At 37.6% G+C, this 19,448-nt stretch overlaps 1 protein-coding gene and 1 long non-coding RNA gene across 2 annotated transcripts in view; one reads left to right on the top strand and one right to left on the bottom strand.

The window, feature by feature from the left end:
* ARHGAP27 (Rho GTPase activating protein 27) overlaps positions 1 to 19,448 on the bottom strand; it is a 67,292-nt gene that overhangs the window by 45,264 nt on the left and 2,580 nt on the right.
* On the top strand, positions 6,450 to 18,769 carry LOC141538946 (uncharacterized). The gene is made up of 2 exons (XR_012481162.1): positions 6,450 to 6,586; positions 18,250 to 18,769. It is a non-coding gene; the product is annotated as an uncharacterized LOC141538946 (long non-coding RNA).

Here is a 19,448-nt window from a genome sequence, read left to right as displayed (position 1 = left end):
TTGATAACTGATTGGTTGCCATATAAGAGGGCCGAATCTTTGTACTTTCAGCTCTTAGCATAGTATCTGGCACACAGTAGGTGTTTAATAAATAATAGTTGATTAGAGATTTATTAATTGATAACTGATTAGTTGCCATATAGGAGGGCTGAATCTTTGTACTTTCAGCTCTTAGCACTGGGTCTGGCACACAGTAGGTGTTTAATAAATGATAACTGTTGGGCTGCCATATAAAATAAGAGGGTTGAATGAAATTGTCTTTGAGGTCTCTTTCAGCTCTGAATCTATAGTCCTCTTGTATCTTATGGCAGAGTGCCCAGTTATTGTGCCAGACAAAAACACAATGACAAACTCTTTGCTAGAGGAAAAAACAATGGATTTTCTACCTGATCATTGCTTCTGGGTGCTGAATCCCAGACTTGGGCCCAGAGTGTGTGAGGGTGTGGTAGCAGGGAGGGAGTTGTAGGCAGGGTAAAGGGAATCACCACAAAGGAATTTACACAATATCTGAAAAATTGGGGCTTTAACTAGTATGGGGAAGTTCTGGTAAGGGAGTTCTCTCACGTAGTAGGTAAGTACTAAACAGTCACCTAACGATCAAGGGATGAGAAAGAAAACTATGGGGACTGAATGTGGATCATAACATAGTCTTTTCACCTTTTTTTGTTGTTGTTTACTTGTTTTTTTGTTTTCTTTCTTTTTTTTCCTTTTTGATCTGATTTTTCATGTGCAGGATGATAAATGTGGAAATATGCATAGAAGAACTGTACATGTTTAAAATATTTTGGATTACAAAATAAAAAATTAAAAATTAATTTTAAAAATTAAAAAAATAAAATAAAATAAAATATTTTGGATTACTAGTTATCCAGGGGAGGAGGCTGGAAAGGAGAAAAATTTAGAACACAAGGCTTTGTAAGGGTGAATAAAGAAAACTATCATTGCAAGTATTTTTAAAATAAAGAGCTATTATTTTAAAAATGAATGTTGAAAACTATCTGTACATATAAGTGGAAAAATAAAATACTGTTGAGGAGGAAAAAAAAAAAAAAGGTTATAGAACTACAGCAGTGAGGATAGAGCACTGGGTCTGGAGGTAAGAACCTGAGTTCAAATCCAGTCTCAGAAACTTCCTAGCTGTGGGACACTTAATTCTACTTCCTCGTCTATAAAATGAGCTGGAGAAACCACTCCAGTATTTTTGCCAAGAAAACCTCAAATGAGCTCACAAAGAGTTAGTTACACAACAATAGCAATACCTACTTCCCAAGGTTGTTGTGAAGATAAAATTAATATATGTAAAGTACTTTGCAACTTTACAGCTCAATATAAATGTTGGCTCCTATTATCCACTATGCCATACTTTCTGTACACAATTCAAGCAATAAGATGAAAATTTCCAAATATAATTGCTCCAGCTTTTACACCTTGCTTTTGGGTCACAGGAAGTGGTTCAGGAAAATGCACAAGATACTGGAGATGACTTTCCTAAAAACTCACTGTGTGGGACCTCAGAAAAGTAACTTCAAATTGCACAAGTTTAACCTATATTAGATTGTTTGCTGTCTTGGGGAGGGAAGGAAGACAGAGGAAGAAAAATTTGGAACACAAGGTGTTGCAAAGGTGAATGTTGAAAACAATCTTTGCATGTATTGGGAAGAATAAAATACCTTTTTTAAAAAAAAAAAAAAACTTTATTCTTCTAAGTCTCATCTGTAAAATGGAGACAGACATTAATAACTTGCCCTGCTGACCTCGTAGCATTGTAGTGAAGTTTGTACAAATTATTCTTGTTGGTGGAGTTGTGAAAGAATCCAACCATTCTGGAGAGCAATGTGGAACTATGCCCCAAAAGTTATCAAACTGTGCATACCCTTTGACTCAGCATTACTGCTATTGGGCTTATATCCTAAAGAAATACTAAAGAGGGGAAAGGGACCTGTATGTGCCAAAATGTTTGTGGCAGCTCTTTTCATAGTGGCTAGAAACTGGAAGATGAATGGATGTTCATCAATTGGAGAATGGGTGGGTAAATTATGGTATATGAAGGTTATGGAATATTATTGCTCTGTAAGAAATGACCAGCAGGAGGAATACAGAGAGGCTTGGAGAGACTTACATCAACTGATGCTGAGTGAAACGAGCAGAACCAGAAGATCGCTATACACTTCAATGTTGTATGAAGATGTATTCTGATGGAAGTGGAAATCTTCAACATAAAGAAGATCCAACTCACTTCTAGTTGATCAATGATGGACAGAAATAACTACACCCAGAGAAGGAACACTGGGAAGTGAATGTAAATTGTTAGCACTACTGTCTATCTACCCAGGTTACTTATACCTTCGGAATCTAATACTTAATGTGCAACAAGAAAATGGTATTTACACACATATATTGTATCTAGGTTATATTGTAACACATGTAAAATGTATGGGATTGCCTGTCATCTAGGGGAGGGAGTAGAGGGAGGGAGGGAATAATTTGGAAAAAATGAATACAAGGGATAATGTTATAAAAAAATTACTCATGCATATATACTGTCAAAAAATTTTTTATGATTATAAAATAAAAAACAAACAAACAAACAAAAACAAATTATTCTTGCTCAGTCATTTTTCAGTCATGTCTGATTCTTCGTGACTCCATTTTGGGGTTTTCTTAGCAAAAATACCTACAGGAGTGGTTTGCCATATTTGACAGAAGAGGAAACTGAGGTAGCATGGTAGCACAGTGGATAGTACAGCTGTTGTAGGCAGATTTGGTACCAAAATGGTACCCCTGGGGCATGGGAACAGGCTGCCTAAGGAGGAGTGAATGGGAAGCCTGGATCAAAGCTTTTGTTCTGATCCACAATGAGGTAAGGCTAGTGAGTGACCACTGTCCTTCCAGCCTGCTGAGGCAGGGTTACCTAATCTCCAAACCAAACAAACCAAAAAACATTTAAGTGTCTACTGTGTAGGATGGAAATGCAGCAGTCCCTGCTTTCAAAGACACATTCTTAGAGATCAGCCAGGCCTGAACCTGTCATTTTTTAAAGGAAGAAATTGAGACCCAATAGGTAAAAGTGATTTGCCCAGGATCCCGTAGCTAATGAAGCAAGACTCTCCAGCTCAGGTCTCTGCCCCTTCTGTCCTGTGCTAACATAATGAATAGCTATCAAAATATTGTTGTTGTTTTTAGCTTTCGCACTGGGTATGGATTAAAAGGGAGAGAGCTGGGGCTGAAGCCTTTCTTTAAGCCTAAAATCCCATGAACAAAATAACATTTTAAAATCATATCAAATAGCTATAAAATACTGTTATTGTTATCAGTGTAAGGAGCCTATCAGCATCTGAATTGTCTCTCTAAAATGACCTCTTTCCCATCCATGGCCACCTTATTCCCCAAAGCCTGTGACCCAAGGGAGGGATAATGGTGATTCTGGTTTTTCAGTCACAGGGCTAGACCATTCCCCCAACCTGCCATAGTGACCTGGGGAGGTCACCTGCCCTTTCTTCCTCATGCACAGTTTCAGGAAACCTTGGGGTAGGGGAGAAGTTGGGGGGGAGGAAAAAAAGACCTTTACTGTTCATCGATTCCGGGTCCCTCGCTAATACAAAATGCCTGGCGGGGGCCACAGAAGTGGGGTTCAGGGGGTAGGTGGGGAACTCCTTTGAATTCAGAAAAGCTGAGAAGGGAAGAGAAAGTATTGAGAGCATGGAATTCCCAGGAGTCTCCTGGAGGCAATTATTCCTTCCTTTCTTCCAGAGTCCAGGTAACAGATGGAGAGGCCTCTGGGTGAGAGGCTAATGTTTCCCAACTCCTGATTGATATAATCCACCCAGCTGACACTAAAAGGACCTGGAACCCAGGAAGTATGAGCAAAAAGGGAGGAACAAGAGAGCTCTTTCATAAGGCTTCTTCCCTCCTCTCTTCTATTGTCAGCCTCAAGTTCAAGAAACCTAGAGATCAAAGAAATCTCTCCTCACCTCTAAGTCTAAACATGGCCTTGTACGCTTAACCTACCAGGGCCTCCTACCCCAAGCATCCCCTCTCCCCCAGGCTTTCCCCTGACCATCCCACCTCCACATCCCATCTTCCCCTGCACTCCACCATTCATTTACCTCATTTACTCCTGGACTACCAAGCTTCTCCCCCAGACAATACTACAGACTGTCCTATAAATGTTGGCAGTGACCCTGCTGTTCTGCCCTGATATCAGCACAGGCTGTCCGTGCCTTGGAACCTCGGCATTCACCAGCACTCCTCCCTTTCAGATGTGGGCACTGAGAGTTCCTCCTTGTTCTAGAAATGGGCACTGATTGTCCTCTTCCACTCCCCCAAACCCCCAGCCACTCTGAAGACTGGTTCAAGTAAAGAAACAAATCTAGAATAGGTTGACTCAAATCCAGGAAAGCCAAAGGGCCGGGGGTGGGAGTGAAGGTGAGGGGTGTATTTAGGGGATACATTTAGGCAATGAAGTGTTTTGTACATTTACAGAATATAAGGGCCAGAAGGGATCTTAGAGATCATTTAATTTGACACTCACCCCCCAATTTGCTGTTGAGGACTTGGAGGGAAAGTTACTAGCTTAAGGTAATACAACTGGCTAGAGACAGAGTTGAGATAAGACCTCTAAAACCTTGGGTCTCCTTATGGCTTTGTACTAAGTCTTTCCACTGTATAATTCTTATCTTCGTTCCTTAACATTCAGTAGTTCCCATCCAGAAGCAGAGAGGTGACTTTGTGGATAGAGCACTAACCCTGGAGTCAGGAAGACCCGAGTTCAAATTTAGTCTCTGAGCCTTCCTAGCTGTGTAACCCTGGCCAAGTCACATAAATTCTGCCTGAATTTCCCCACCTGTTAAATGGGGATAATAACAGCACCATATCTCCAGGGATGATGGAGGAGATAAATGACATAATAGTACTTGTAGAGTCTAAAACTAAGGTCCAGTGTCTGACACACGACACGGTAGACAATAAATGCTTATTTCCTTCTTTCTTATGGGGAATGAAAATAAGAGAAGGGAATGGATGCTTTTAGTCCCAGGATGCTCATGCTTAGTGGGGTTTTTGTTATTGTTTTTAACTTTTGCATTGCATATGGATTAAAAAAGAGAAAGAGCGGAGGATGGAGCCTTTCTTTCGATCTAGAGTTCTATGAACAAATAACATTTTTAAATGTATCAAGTTTTGTAAAACCATAGGATTACAAAGGAAATACATCACGTTGAATAGCTATCAAAATATTGTTGTTACTTTTGTAACTTTTGCATTGGATATGGATTAAAAGGGAGAAAGAGCTGGGGCTGGAGCCTTTCTTTAGACTTAGAGTTCCATGAACAAAATAACATTTTTAAGTGCATCAAAAACCATAGGACTACAAAGGAAATAAATCATATTGAATAGCTATCAAAAAAAATTTTAAAGACAAATTCCTGGATTCCAGATTAAGAATCCCTGCTTTAGATGCTGCTTATGACCTAGGATATGGATGAAAACTGAAGGGTGGGTGGGTGGCCCACACATTGGAAATGGGGATGGGGTCCCACCTTCTACAGAGCTCAGGTCATTGAGGCTAATACTGTAAGAATGCCTGGGTCAGTCCTGGGTTGGGTCCATGAGTCACTGGGAAGGAAGACTTCAGGCTTCTAGGAACCCGGTAATAAATGCACCTGGTGGGCTCCAGAGGAAGAGGGCAGGGAGCCACCTGGGATTCCACCCTTTGCTCTTCAGGGATACCCTTTCAGCAAACAGGATCTCTGAGCGCTCACTGATTGCTTCTCTGCGAGAGCGGGTGATGAAGGGTCAAGGGGCATCTCCTTTGCCACTGGCCTAAGGGAAGACTAACTACAATTCCAATCACTGCCAGGCTCAAGTCTAGCCCAGGAGTTTGGGGAGGATAAAAAGTAGGGGAGTCTGTGGGAGACAGCAAAACCAGATCGGAGCACCAGGGAGAGCTGGACACCTACCTGAAGGAGAGGAGAGGCGGAGAAGGGGCCACCTGAACCAGAGGTCACCAGACCAGCTAAGGAAGCAGAGGAAAGAAGGAAGGGAGAGAGGGAGGAGAAAGGCCCAGCCCCTGCTCCATGCCCAGCAATGCCCCGGGAGAGCCCCGGGGTCCCGGGAGGCTCCTGTTCCCAGGACTTGGGAAAGGTTACTCACAGTTCCGATCGGGAGTGGGGCCGGCAGGTGGCGGGCAACCAACAGCTCTCCTTGTTCCTACCCCTGCCCAGCTCTGGCCCCAGCCCAGATCCACCAGGAACACCGGAGGCTTGAGTCTCCTCCCAGGGCCGGGGGGCAAAGGACCAGGTGGGGCACCTCGGTGGCTATTTGCATAGGGAGGGGCCAAGGCGTCCTTGGCTGTAACCCTTTCCCTGCTGACCCTCCCTTGGACTTCCTTAGGGGCTGGCTCAAGAAGGAAGGAGGAGCTTGTTTCTCCGGGAGCTCCGCATTCACGGCCAGCCTAGGCTGGCACTGCCACCTAAGCCCTCCTTGGGTCCTAAGGGAAAGGGAATGGCAGGAGATGGTGGAGGCTCACTGACTTGTGAGAAAGAAATATCCCTCCCTATTTATCTCTCATTTACACCGAATATTTGTGGTAAGTACAAAGTTCTTTATATGTTGTTTTTCCTATTAGCGTATGAGTTCACTGAATACAGGGACAGCATTTTCAACTTTTTGTCTTCAGCCTTTGGCCCGGCACCTGGCACAAAGTAAATGCTTAAACATGCAGTTTTGGACATGGCCAATATGGTGACTAAACATATTTGTTATAAGGTGTTTTCCCTGTCATGGAGATGTAGGAGACAGGGAGAGAAAATAAATGTTCATTGAAAAGAAAGAAGAAATTAAAAAACATTTTTTTAAAACGGGGGGGGGGGAAGGGAGGCGGAAATCATAGTAAACTTTTAATGAATACTGTCTGACTCATTTACCAGCAATGAGGCAAAGCAGGAAAAAGGCATCTCAAATACCTAAAATCAGTGGTGTCAAACTCAATTAGAATTAGGGACCAATCATTCATAAAGAAAGATCCTAATGGACTCCACATTGACTTAGTTTAAAAGTGTAAGGTTATCTATGTTTTATTTTAGTTTTAAAATTTTTATTAAATATTTTCAAATGACATTTTAATCTGGTCCAGCTGTACAGAAGTGTTTTTCCCCCACGCCTCCTCAGCCTGCAGCTTCTATATCTTCTACCTGCACTAGAGAAGGGCTTCTTAAACTTTTTCCCACTCAAGACTCTCTTTTTGCCCTGAAAAAATTTTAAGTGACGCAAAGTATATAGGTATATAACAAAGATATACAAATCAAACGTTCACTGATAATAAATCCTAATTTTGTGCCACCCCCCCATTTAGTTGTGTGATCCCTGTCATAACCCAGATTTTAAGTTTTACTCTGGACTAGAGAATTACTTTTTTAATGTCATAGACCCTGTTAGCCGCCTAGTTGAGCTAATGGACCCCTTCTAAGAATAATGTTTTAGAATGCATAACATAAAATTCAAAGGATGACCAAAACAATTTTCTTTTTTTTTCTTTTTAATAAGGCTGGGGTTAAGTGACTTGCCCAGGGTCACACAGCTAGGAAGTGTTAAATGTCTGAGATCAGATTCGAACTCGGGTCCTCCTGAATTCAGGGCTGGTGCTCTATCCACTGCGCCACCAAGGCAATTTTCAGAGAAAGAAATCAAACCTATCCATAGTCATATTAAAAGATCATTCCACCTCACTTTACACCTATCATATTGGCTAAGATTACAGAAAAGGAAAATGATAAATGTTGGAGAGGTTGCAGGAAAATTGGAACATTAATTCATTATTGGTGGAGTTGTGAACTGAACTGTGAAATGAACCAACTATTAAGGAGAGCAATTTGGAACAATACCCAAAGAGCTATCGAACTATGGATACCCTTTAACTCGAAAATACAACTAGATTTGTACCCCAAAGAGATTTTTTTAAAAAGGAAAAAGACCTATTTGTATGAAAACATTTCTAGCATCTCTTTTTGTGGTTGGAGAATGATTGATCAAGTCCTAGAGTTGATTGTAATGGAATGCTATTATGCTATAAGAACTGTTGAGCAGGATGATTTTAGAAAACCCTGGAAAGACTTACATGAAGTGACACAAAACAAAGTGAGCAGGAGAACCTTGTACACAGTAACAACTATGTAAAACAATCAACTGTGTATACTCAGCAATACAATGATCTAAGACAATTCCAAAGGACTCATAATGAAAAATGATGTGTCATATCCAGAGAAAGAACTGATGGAGTCTGAATGCAGACTGAAGCATACTATTTTTTACTTTCTGTGTGTGTGTGTTTGGGTCTTCTTTTAGTAGATTAATATGGAAATATGTTTTGCATAATCGTATATGTATAATTGATATCAAATTGCTTACCATTTCAAGGGAGAGGGCTAGAGGAAGGAGAGAAAGAATTTGGAATTCAAGATTTTTTTAAATGAATTTTAAAAATTGTTTTTACATGAAATTTGGAAAATATTATAAAGATTTTTTAAAAGGATCTCCAAGGAAGTCAATTATAATGAAATTTTAAAAATATGTTTTCCCATCTAAGTTCAAAGACGTCCCCTGAAATTTGTTTATGACCTATCTCCTTTAAAGGGTTACCTTCCTTCAGTTTCATTCCTTTTAGAATTAAGGCAACTACAGCCAAAAAAAAAAAAAATTCAAAGTTTTGGTTTTTTTTTTTTTTTAAGATTTGCTATAGCCTCTTGATTTTCAAGAATCTGTTTTTTTCAGACCTCAGTCTCTTCAACTTCTCTTTTAAGTATCTGATATTGCCAATCACTCCCTTCTTCTTGATACTCTCCTGGTTTTCCTCCTACTTCTCTAATTGACCCTTTCCTGGATCCTTATCCCCTTTCCAAGATCTTTACATGAGTGTTTCTCAGAACCTTCCTTGATATTCTTCTCTTCTCTCTATATATTTTCTCTTTCTTGGTGATCTCATTTGCTCCAGTCTTCAATCACCTTTGTACATATGACTCCTAAGTCTATATCTCCAGCTCTCACTTCTCTTGATCTATTGATTCAAATCTCCAATGGACTACCTTGCCTGGAAGACCCAACAGCATCTCAAACACATCATGTCCCAAACTGAACTTATTATTTCCTCTAAATCTGCTCTTCTTTCTGCCATCACTATTTTTGCCTGAGGCTCTATTGACTCACCAACTCTCCTATGAAATCTCAAGGAAATTATTTTTGACTCTTTCTTTTCCCTTACTTTTCATATCCAATCAATTATCAAGTTTGGTCAATTCCCTAGTCACGACATTTCTTCAAACTGTCCCTTCCTTTCTATTCCCCAATCCACCCAAGTATAGTTTGACATTACCATATACACCAATTATGACAATAGTCTTCTAACAGATCTTCCTGATTTCATTCATAACTCCCCCCTCCAACTTATCTTCAATCAATCAATATGCACTTATTAATTACCTACTATGTGTCAGATACTGTACTGGACCTGAAAATACAAATATAAAGAATGAAACAATCCCTACTCACAATAAATTCACATTCTAATGAGGAAGTAAACAAATATATTGTAAAAAAAAATTACAGCATAAATATAGTTAATAAACAAATTTAATAAATAAATAACATATTTAGTCTGGGAGAAACAGTTCTAACAGATGGGGAAATCAACAAAGGTTTCAGGAAGAAAATGATGTCTGCATTGCATTTCAAACCTTCTTTTAAAAATTTAAATACAGTTAGGATTAAGTCAAAACACTTCTCAGAAATCTTCATTGAATTCAATCCTGGAAGGGTGTTTAGAAGAAATCAAGTCCAATTGTGCTCATTTTGCAGATTAGTAAAAAAGAGGCTCAGAGAGATAAAATAGTCATACAGATGACTTTGTAGCAGACAATGGTTAATTAAATTTTTAAAAATTAAGCTAAATTACAACTAACAAAAATGAAAAGATGAATACATTACCAATGAAGATGAAATAAAAGCCACTATTGGGGTTATTTTACTTAATCATATGCCACTAAATAGACAACTAAATGAAATGAATGAATACTTACAAAACTGAAAACTACTTGGATTAGCAGAAGAGGAAATAGAATACTCAATATACCACATAAATTATATGAAAAAATAAGTAAAGAAAGTTTTCTACCAAATTTTTTAATGATACAAATATTGTTTTGATACCTATGGTTTTGAGAGTAAAAACAGAAAGAAAATTGTAGAACAATTTCCTTAATGAATATTGATTCAAAATTTTTAAATAAAATCCTAGACAGAAGCAAATATATGTTATATCATACAACACACATTAAAAAACACTAGGAAGCATAGGAATCAATAGAACCTTTCTTTAAATAGTAAGTAGTATTGATCTAAAACCAAGAACGAGCATTATCTGTAATGGAGACAAACTTGAAGCCTTCTCAGTAAGAGCAGGGATAAAGCAAGGATGTCCATTAACACCACTATTATTCAGTATTGTACTAGAAATGCTAGCTATAGCAGTAAGACAATAAAAAGAAATCAAAAGACTGTTTTCAGGTGATATGACAATATACTTAAAACTACTTTGAACAATGAAGAACTTTAGCAGTTGCAGTATATAAAATAAACTTATATGAATCATCAGAATTTCTTTATATTAGAAACAAAACCCAGCAGGAAAATATAGAAAGAGAAATTCCATTTAAAATAACTGCAGACAACATAAAATGCTTGGAAGTCAGTTTGCCAAAATAAACCAAGGGATTACGTGAATACAATTACATAAAAGTTTCACAAAAATAAAGACAGATCTAAATAACTGGAGAAATATTAATTGCTCATGGGTAGGCCAGGCCAGTATGATAAAAATAACAGACCTAAGTTAATTTATTTCAGTACCATACCAATCAAATTACCAAAGAATTACTTTAGGAGCAAGATAAAATAGAAGAACAAAAGGTCAAGAATATCAAGGGAATCAATGAAATAAAAAATTAAGGAAGGCAACCTAGCAATTCTGGATTTCATCTTCTACTATAAACTTATAATCATGAAAACAATCTGATTTTGGCTAAGAAACACAGCAGTGGATCAGTGGAATATATTAGGTATACAATCAACAGACAGTAGTAAAAGACCATAGTAATCTAGTGTTTGATAAATCCAAAGATCCAAGCTTTTGAGGAAAACACTCAAAAATTGCCAAAATTGCAATTTGACAAAAATTGCTAGGAAAACTAGAAAGCAGTTTGGCAGATTCAGCTAAACCAAGATAATGTCAAAATGGATAAATGATTTATCCATAAGGGTGATTATCAGAAGTAAATTAGGGAACCATGGAAAAATGTACCTGTCAGATCTATGGATAAGGAAAGAATTTATGACCAAACAAGAAATAGAGGGGATTACAGGAAGTAAAATAGATAATTTTGATTATATGATAAAAAAAAGCTTTTGCATAAATAAAAAGAATGCAGCCAAAATGAAAAGGAAAACAGCAAACTGCGGGGGTGGGGGGGGATTTTTGCAGCAAGTTTCTCTGGTAAAGGCTTCATTTTTCAAATATATAGGGGACTGAGCCAAATTTGTCAAAATAGGAGCCATTCCCCAGTTCATAAATGGTCAAAGGATATGAACAGGCACTTTTCAGAAGAAGAAATCAAAACTATTGATAGTCACATAAAAATAAATGCCCTAAATCACTACTGATTAGAGAAATGCAAATTAAAACAACTCTGAGATATCACCTCATAGCCATCAAATTGGCTAACATGACAGAAAAGGAAAATTACTCATGTTGAAGAAGATGTAGAAAAATTGGGACACATTTATATTATTGATGGATCCATAAACTAGTTTGACTATTCTGGAGAACAATTTGGAATTATGCCCAAAGAGCTATAAAAAAAAAAAAAATATATATATATATATATATATATATATATATATATATATATATATATATATACACACACACACACACACACACACACACACACACTCTTTTGTGATGGCAAAGAATTGGAAATTGAGTGGATACACATTAATTGAGGGAATAAGTTATGGTATGTGAATGGGCTGGAATATATTGTACTATAAAAAATGATGAGCAGGATGGTTCAAGAGAAACTTGTGAGGACTTATATGAACTCGTGCAAAGTAAAGTAACAGAATCAGGAGAATTTTATACACAATAACAGCAATATTATCAGGATGATCAACTGAGAAAGACAACTACTTTGATCAAGACAATGATCCAAGACAATTCTGAAGGACCCAGAATGAAAAATATTGTTCACCTCCAGAGAGAAAACTATGGTACTCTGAATGTAGATTGATGCATATTTTTTAAAACTTAATTTTTTTTGTTTTATTTTGTTTATTTCTGCAACATGACTAATATGGAAATATATTTAGCATGGCTTCACATGCATAATTGAAATAAAATTGCCTTTATAAAATTAAAATAAAATAAATTCTATTCAACTTCAAAATTGTTTGTATCCTGTCAGCAAGTGTGTTAGAGCTCTCTCTCCAAGCTTTGTTCTCTCAGCAAATTTGATAACCGTTCCTTTTTCTGAGTCCAGGACAAAATGTTAAATAGTACAAGACCAAGCATATACTGTACTAGAGTTGTTGATTAGTTATTTTGGCCATATCTGGCTCTTTGTGACTCCTCATGGATTTGTTTGGGTTTTTTGGACAAAGATACCGGAATGATTTACCATTTTCTTCTCCAGATAATTTAACAGGTGAGGAAACTGAGACAAATAAGGTTAAATGAATTATTTAATGTCACACAGCTAATAAATATCTGAGACCATAAAAGATGAGTCTTCCTGACTCCAGACTCAGCACTTAGTGCAATAGGGTGCCACCTAGCTACCCCACTTTACTAGAAAACACCTTCCAAATTAACTTCAAGCCATTGATGAATAGTCTTGAACTCTAGTCTTTCAACTGGTCCAGAATCTATCTATGCTTTGAGTTCCAGCTCACATCTCTCTATGTTTTCCCCAGGAACAACATGAGAGACTTTATGAGATGCTTTGCTAAAATACAGACAATTCATATCTGTAGCAATTCTTTACTTTAATAACCCAATCAGAAAGGAAAATGATATTAGTCTGGAATGACTCATTTAGGAAAAAGCCATACTGGTTTTTTGATTACTGTTTTCCTCTTCTTGACATTCATTATCCATCCCTTTAATAATATGTTCTAGAATTTTGATAGAGATGCAAATCAGATTCATTGGTCTCTAGTTTTCAGAATCCATTCTCTTCCCATCCTTTTTTTTTTTTTTTTTTTTTGAAAGCAGGACAGCATTTGTTCCTTTCTCCTGTGCAGTTAATTTATTTCAGCAGAATTGCTATGGTGGAGCACTTAGAAGGACTGAAAGATTCTACCAAATATTCAAAATAAGTTGTCTCCTAAAATGAAAATTGCTCTAAATTGTGGTTCCTTTGCACAGACATTTTACCACATTGAGCTAATGGGACGTATCCTGATGTGATGGGAAGAACACTGGATTTGGACTCGTGTTGGAGTCTTAGCTTTGCCTTCCTGTGTGACCTGAGTCTCAGTTTTTCATCAGCAAAATGAATGGATTGTGTGAGATGATCTTTAAAGCACTTCCGGGCTATAAATTCTGTGATCTTGTGATCTTTCCAGATTAAATGAAGTCTCATTGTTGCCTTCCTGCTGGTGATATGCTCCATTTTAACCATGCCATTATATTGACACCCACAGCTCCCACAATGCTGCATTTGAGAGAAGAACTTTACTATCCAATTCTACATCATTTATCCACTTTTGATACCTCTAAGTGTCACTGTGATGGGTGGGCTAAGAGTTAGGAAGGTTTGAGGTCAAATCAAGCTCACCTAGCATGTGCTAGGTGACTAAGTCATTCAATCCTCTTTTTGCTTACTTTCCTTATCTGTAAAATGGGATAATAATATCATTAACATCCCAGGGTTGTTGTGAGGATCAAATGAGATAATATTTGTAAATATTAGCACAGTGCCAGACACATAGAAGATGCTAAAGAAATGTTATTATAAACCTCAACTTTCTCATCTATAAAATGGGAATCACATTATTACTACCATGTGGTTGTGGAAAAGATGTTCTACTGGACAGTTCTACTTCAGTGTGCATGGGAATCTCAAACTCAACACATCCAAAATGGAACTCATTCTCTCTTCCCACCAACTCATCTCTTCTCCAGATGTATCCATTTCAATCAATGGCATCATTCTAGTCACCCAGTTTCAAAGCTTTGAATTCTTCCTCGTCCCTCAAATTTCTGTATCCAGTCACTTGTAAAGTCTGATCTTATCTCTACAACAGGTCACTTCTTTTCCTTTATTTCTATTCAATGGCCACCAACCATGCTAGTTCAGGCCCCTATATACCTCTCTCCTGGAATACTGAAAGTGCTTTCTATTAGCCTGCTTTCATTCATGCACTTTCCTTTCTAGTCCCACTTCCACATATATGCCAAATTGATATTTTTAAAAACAAAAATATGAATGTTTACTATGTTGGGAAGGAGAGAAGAGAGAAAGAGACAGAATTTGGAACTCAAAACTTTAAAAAGTAAAAAAAAAATTTAACATATAATTGGGGGTAAAATAAAATATTATGTAATATTATAATTTTTAAAATATAAAATGAAAATAAATACTATATATTTTTAAAATGTGACCACATCACTATCCCTTGCCTCTATATTCAAAAACCTTCTATGACCCACTATTACCTCTGGGAAACAATACAAAAACTTTAATTGGGTATTTAATGCCCTTCACCATTTGGCTCTCACCTACTTTTCCAGTCCTATCTCATATTAGTTCCCTTCATATACTTTCCATTCCAATAAAATTATCCTGTTGATTGCTCCCCACACAAGTTATTCATTTGTCACTTCCATGTTTTGGTACAAATGGTTTCCCCATGTCTTGAATATACTCCCCATCCCCTCGATCTTGTAGATTTCCTAGCTTCCTTCAAAGCAGGGAACCACCTTCTCCATCTTTCCTAAGATCTCCAGTTCAAGCTCTTTGTAATGACATTATCTTATATTTACTTATTTGTGTACCAGATGTACTCATTTTTAGAACTTTAGCTTCCTGAGAATAGGGGCTGGTATTGGTTTGTTTGTTTATTTTTTTGCTTTTGTATTCTTGGCCCTTGGCCCAATGACTGGCACATATTAGGAGTCCAATGAACACTGAATTGAAAGTCCTATATAAATATGTCCTATCATTAGTACTATTAAGAAATTCCTTGAACTCGGGGACCATGTCTACTTTTGTATATTCTAGCAAGAGAGAGGAAGGAAGTAGGAAGACTCTGCACAAAAGAGAAATTAATAAAAGTCTGCAGTCTTTATTTCACTTTGTGTTCTGTCTTTTCCCTACACTTATTTGTATGTCTTTGGATGATGAGCTATCTAACTTAGGGTTTCTTAAACTTTTTTAAACTGACAACCCCTTTTGTTTAGAAATGTTTACATGAACCAGGTATATAGGCATATAAAATAAGTATACAAATCAATATATTGATCATATATAATCAATCATATGCAATAAATATACTGACAATAAATCATAATTTCATGACTTTCACATTCATTATATGACCCAAATGAGGTCATGACCCACACTTTAAGAAATTTTGACCTAACATAAAGCAACAAATTATGCCTGGATATCTCTCTCTATATTGCTTCAAAGACTTGTTTTCATTGAAAGAGTCATATCTGACTCTTCATGATCCCATCTGGAGTATTCTTGTTAAAGATCCTGGACTGGTTTGCCATTTATTTCACCAGCTCATTTTACAGATGAGCAAACTGAGGCAAGCAGGGTTAGTGACTTGTCTAGGGTGATACAGTTAATAAGTGTCTGTGGCTACATTTCGAACTGAGGTCTGTCTAACTCCAGGCTGGTGTTCTATCCACTGCTCCAGCTAACTGCCACCAAGCTAGGGACAAATAGGCATTAGAGAGAGTTTTTGACAACCTGTTTCCAGCCCCTATGCTCATAAAATTTCTCCCTGCATCCTGCTCTTCCTCCAACCTCCCAAAAACAAATACACTACCTCTGGAGTCAGAAGGCCTAGATTCAAATCCCACCTCTGACAATTACGACCTATGTGAAATTGGGCAAATCACCTAATTTTATTGGGTCTCAGTTTCTTCATCTATAAAATGGAGGGAAGGGATTTGAATAAGATGGCCTCTGAGATCCCTTCCTGCTCTGATCATCTACAATCCTATGTCCTTTACCCTCTCCTCTGTCTGTCTAAATTCCTTCTATCTTAAGTTCCAACTTAAGGGGACTTGGTGACATATTTTAGCTTACTCTTTTTCTGTACTCCTACTTTCTACATATCACATAGTTCAAAAATGTAATTCTTCTCTGTCTCCACATCAAGATTAAAGCTTTCTGGGGGCAGTAACCTCTGACTCAGTCAATACATATTTATCAAATGGTTCTTCAGTTCCTTTACAGATCATCACCATTGCACTAGCTACAATCTCCTCCCTTCTCCATTTTGACCCTTGGTGAACCAATTCAACAATGTTTTCCTTCTCTTTAGTCCCTTGTCCTCTTATCCTATCCGATCTTGCCTTGCAAAGCTTCAATCTAGGATTACTTCTACATCTTCATCCTCCTCCTCCCATGCTGCTGAATAAAGATAAAGAAAATCACAAAAACATGATGACTTCTACAAACTTATGTTCCATAATTTGAACTGGACCCTCTCTGATGCAAGGCAATCCTTTTATACATCCCCAATTGACTCATTTTCCACCTTACCTTTTCATATTTTCTCAAATCTCACTTGCTTCTCTCTCTCCTGCCACCCTCAACCCTTTCTTTTGAGAATCTTGCCTTGTATTTCACCAAACAAAATTGAGGACATTAGCCCAAAATAAATTAGAGGTACCTCTTCTCCCCTTCTCACCTAAAATAATATCTACATTTTCAGATGCAACTAAAAGAACACAAATTTGTTTTGCTTGGTTATATTTATTTGTTTATAAGGGAGTATTTTAATTTGGGGGTTGTGGTATTCAGGGAATGGGATGAACAAAACAAAAACATAAGAAAGAAAAGTATTGTCGAATTGCAAAAAAGACTGAGAAGAGAACAGAAGTAATTTCAGAAGGGGACAAAGATAATAAAGACAGTGCTGATATTACCATATTGTGTGTATGTGTATGTAACACTATATATGTGTATATGTGTATGAATGTGTGTCTAATATCTATGTGTATGTATACACATATTTAAAATAAGTTGTACATGATAGATTTTGGTTTCATAAGCAGTCTTTTTTCACATTTGTTGATGAACTTAGTCATGAAGAAAATTTGTTTTGTTTTCAAAAGTCTTTAGCTTGACCATTAAAGGGAACAAAAAGATCTAATTGATGGAATTAAGGGGGAAATAATCATTCCAAGGATGGGAGATAGCCAAAGACACAGAGACTGAAAATTCCATATTGTGCACTGGGAATAACAAGTGGGTAATTTTGTAGCTTGAAAGAAGAACTAATGTGAAGGCAGCCAGGAAAGATAGGCCAGGGCCAGAATGTGAAGGACTTCAAAGGGGTTTGTAGTGTATTGAAAATGGGGAGCCATTAGAGCTTCTTGAGATTAGCAATTAGCACTTTGGAAATATCACTTTGGCAACTATTTGGAAATTAGTGGAGACTGGATGTGGAGAGAGCAATTAAAAGGCTATGGCAATTGTCCAGGTGAGCAATGATGAGGGTGATTGTACTGTGAATAAAGAGAAGAGACAGACACAAGGATGTGGAAGAAGTAGGACTGACAACATCTAACAATTGATCAGATGTAAGTAATATGGAAGAACAGAGAATGATTTATTCCTGGGTGGAGCAGTGGATAGAGTGCCCGGCCTGGAGTCGGGGAGTTCAAATCTGACCTCAGACACTTATTAACTGCGTGACCTGAGGTAAGTCACTTAACCTGTTTCCCTCAGGTTCCTCATCTGTAAAATGAGCTAGAGAAGGAAATTGTAAACCACTCCAGTATCTTTGTCAAGGAAATCCCAAATGGTGTCACAAAGAATCATATGTGATTGAACAACAACAACAGGTTAAGAACTGGGGAGACTGGAAGAATGATGATGTCCTCACCAGGAATAGGGAAGTTAAGAGGGTGGATTAGAGAAGATCATTGAGTTTTGTCATGGACCTGTTCTGTTTTAGATGACTACAGAACATCCAAATGAAGATGTGAAGCAGGCAGTTGGAGATGAAAGACTGGAACTCAAAAGAGAGATGAAGGCTAAATATCTACAAAGATGACAGCTGAATCCATGAGAGCTGGTAAAATCACTGACAGAAAAGAAACCTGGGACACACTCATACAAGGAGGTAGGAGGTAGACAAAAGTCCTTCAAAAAAGACTAAGAAGAACTGGTCCACAGAGACCCACCACAGGACAATGTCACAAATACTGGGGAAGACAGAGTACCCAGAAACAATGAGTGATAAGCAGTATCCAGTGCTGTAGGAAGGTCAAGAAGAATGGAAACTGAGAAAAGATGCTCATCATGGGGTTCCTTGCAGAGAACAGTTTCAGTTAAATGCTCTTTTTTTGCGTACACCCCTCATTGTTTAACACAGTTTAACCCTCCTGGAATACCTTTGATTTTGTCCTGGTAAGACTGACTACAGACAGTGAGTGGGAATAGCCTGACCAATAAATCAACAAATATCTGTAAAATGTCTATTGTGTTAACCGAGGCTTGTTGAAGACCTTACTTTAAAAAGGCTAAAGTTTCCCTTTTCATTCAGGTTCATCTCCAGTGGTCTTGATCTCTGTCTGGCTACTGGATCCAGAAGGCTCTAGAGGGGAAAGTGAGGCAGGTGGCCTTGCATTTAAATCCAATTTACTTGCATGACACAGCATGGTCTTTGAGAACAAAGGATAAACAACAACAAAACAATAACAACAACCAGGTGCTCGAGTAAAGACTGACAGACCCAACAAGCTCACATTCTGCTCCCTTAAATAGGACCCCTTCCTGAAAAGAGAAAAAACTGGGTCAGATCTCTTATTTCTGTTCTCCACACTGCCCAGGTTTGGGAAGGATAATGTCAAACTTATGGATGCTGAACTTTGGGATGAAGCAGAAAAAAAGAGGGAAGCTTGATCTCTTATTTACATCTACTAAAGACTGACCTAAAATAAAAGACATTTCACTTAACTTTTTTCACATACATTCCTCCTGTCACTGAGGAAAGTAATGAGGGACTGGGAATTTGGCAGAATGTTTCATAAACTATTAGATTAGCTTTGACTTCCTGAACTTTTTTTCTTTTTCTTTTGATAATCTTTGTTATAAAGGAAAATTGCCATGTGGGGGAAGGAACCTATTTCCAAGTAAAAGCTGTAAGTAAAA

Source organism: Sminthopsis crassicaudata, chromosome 4, assembly GCF_048593235.1.
Source record: "Sminthopsis crassicaudata isolate SCR6 chromosome 4, ASM4859323v1, whole genome shotgun sequence".
Taxonomy (NCBI): domain Eukaryota; kingdom Metazoa; phylum Chordata; class Mammalia; order Dasyuromorphia; family Dasyuridae; genus Sminthopsis; species Sminthopsis crassicaudata.
The sequence above is the reverse complement of the archived record's forward strand: the minus strand, read 5'-3'. Positions and strand labels throughout refer to the sequence as shown.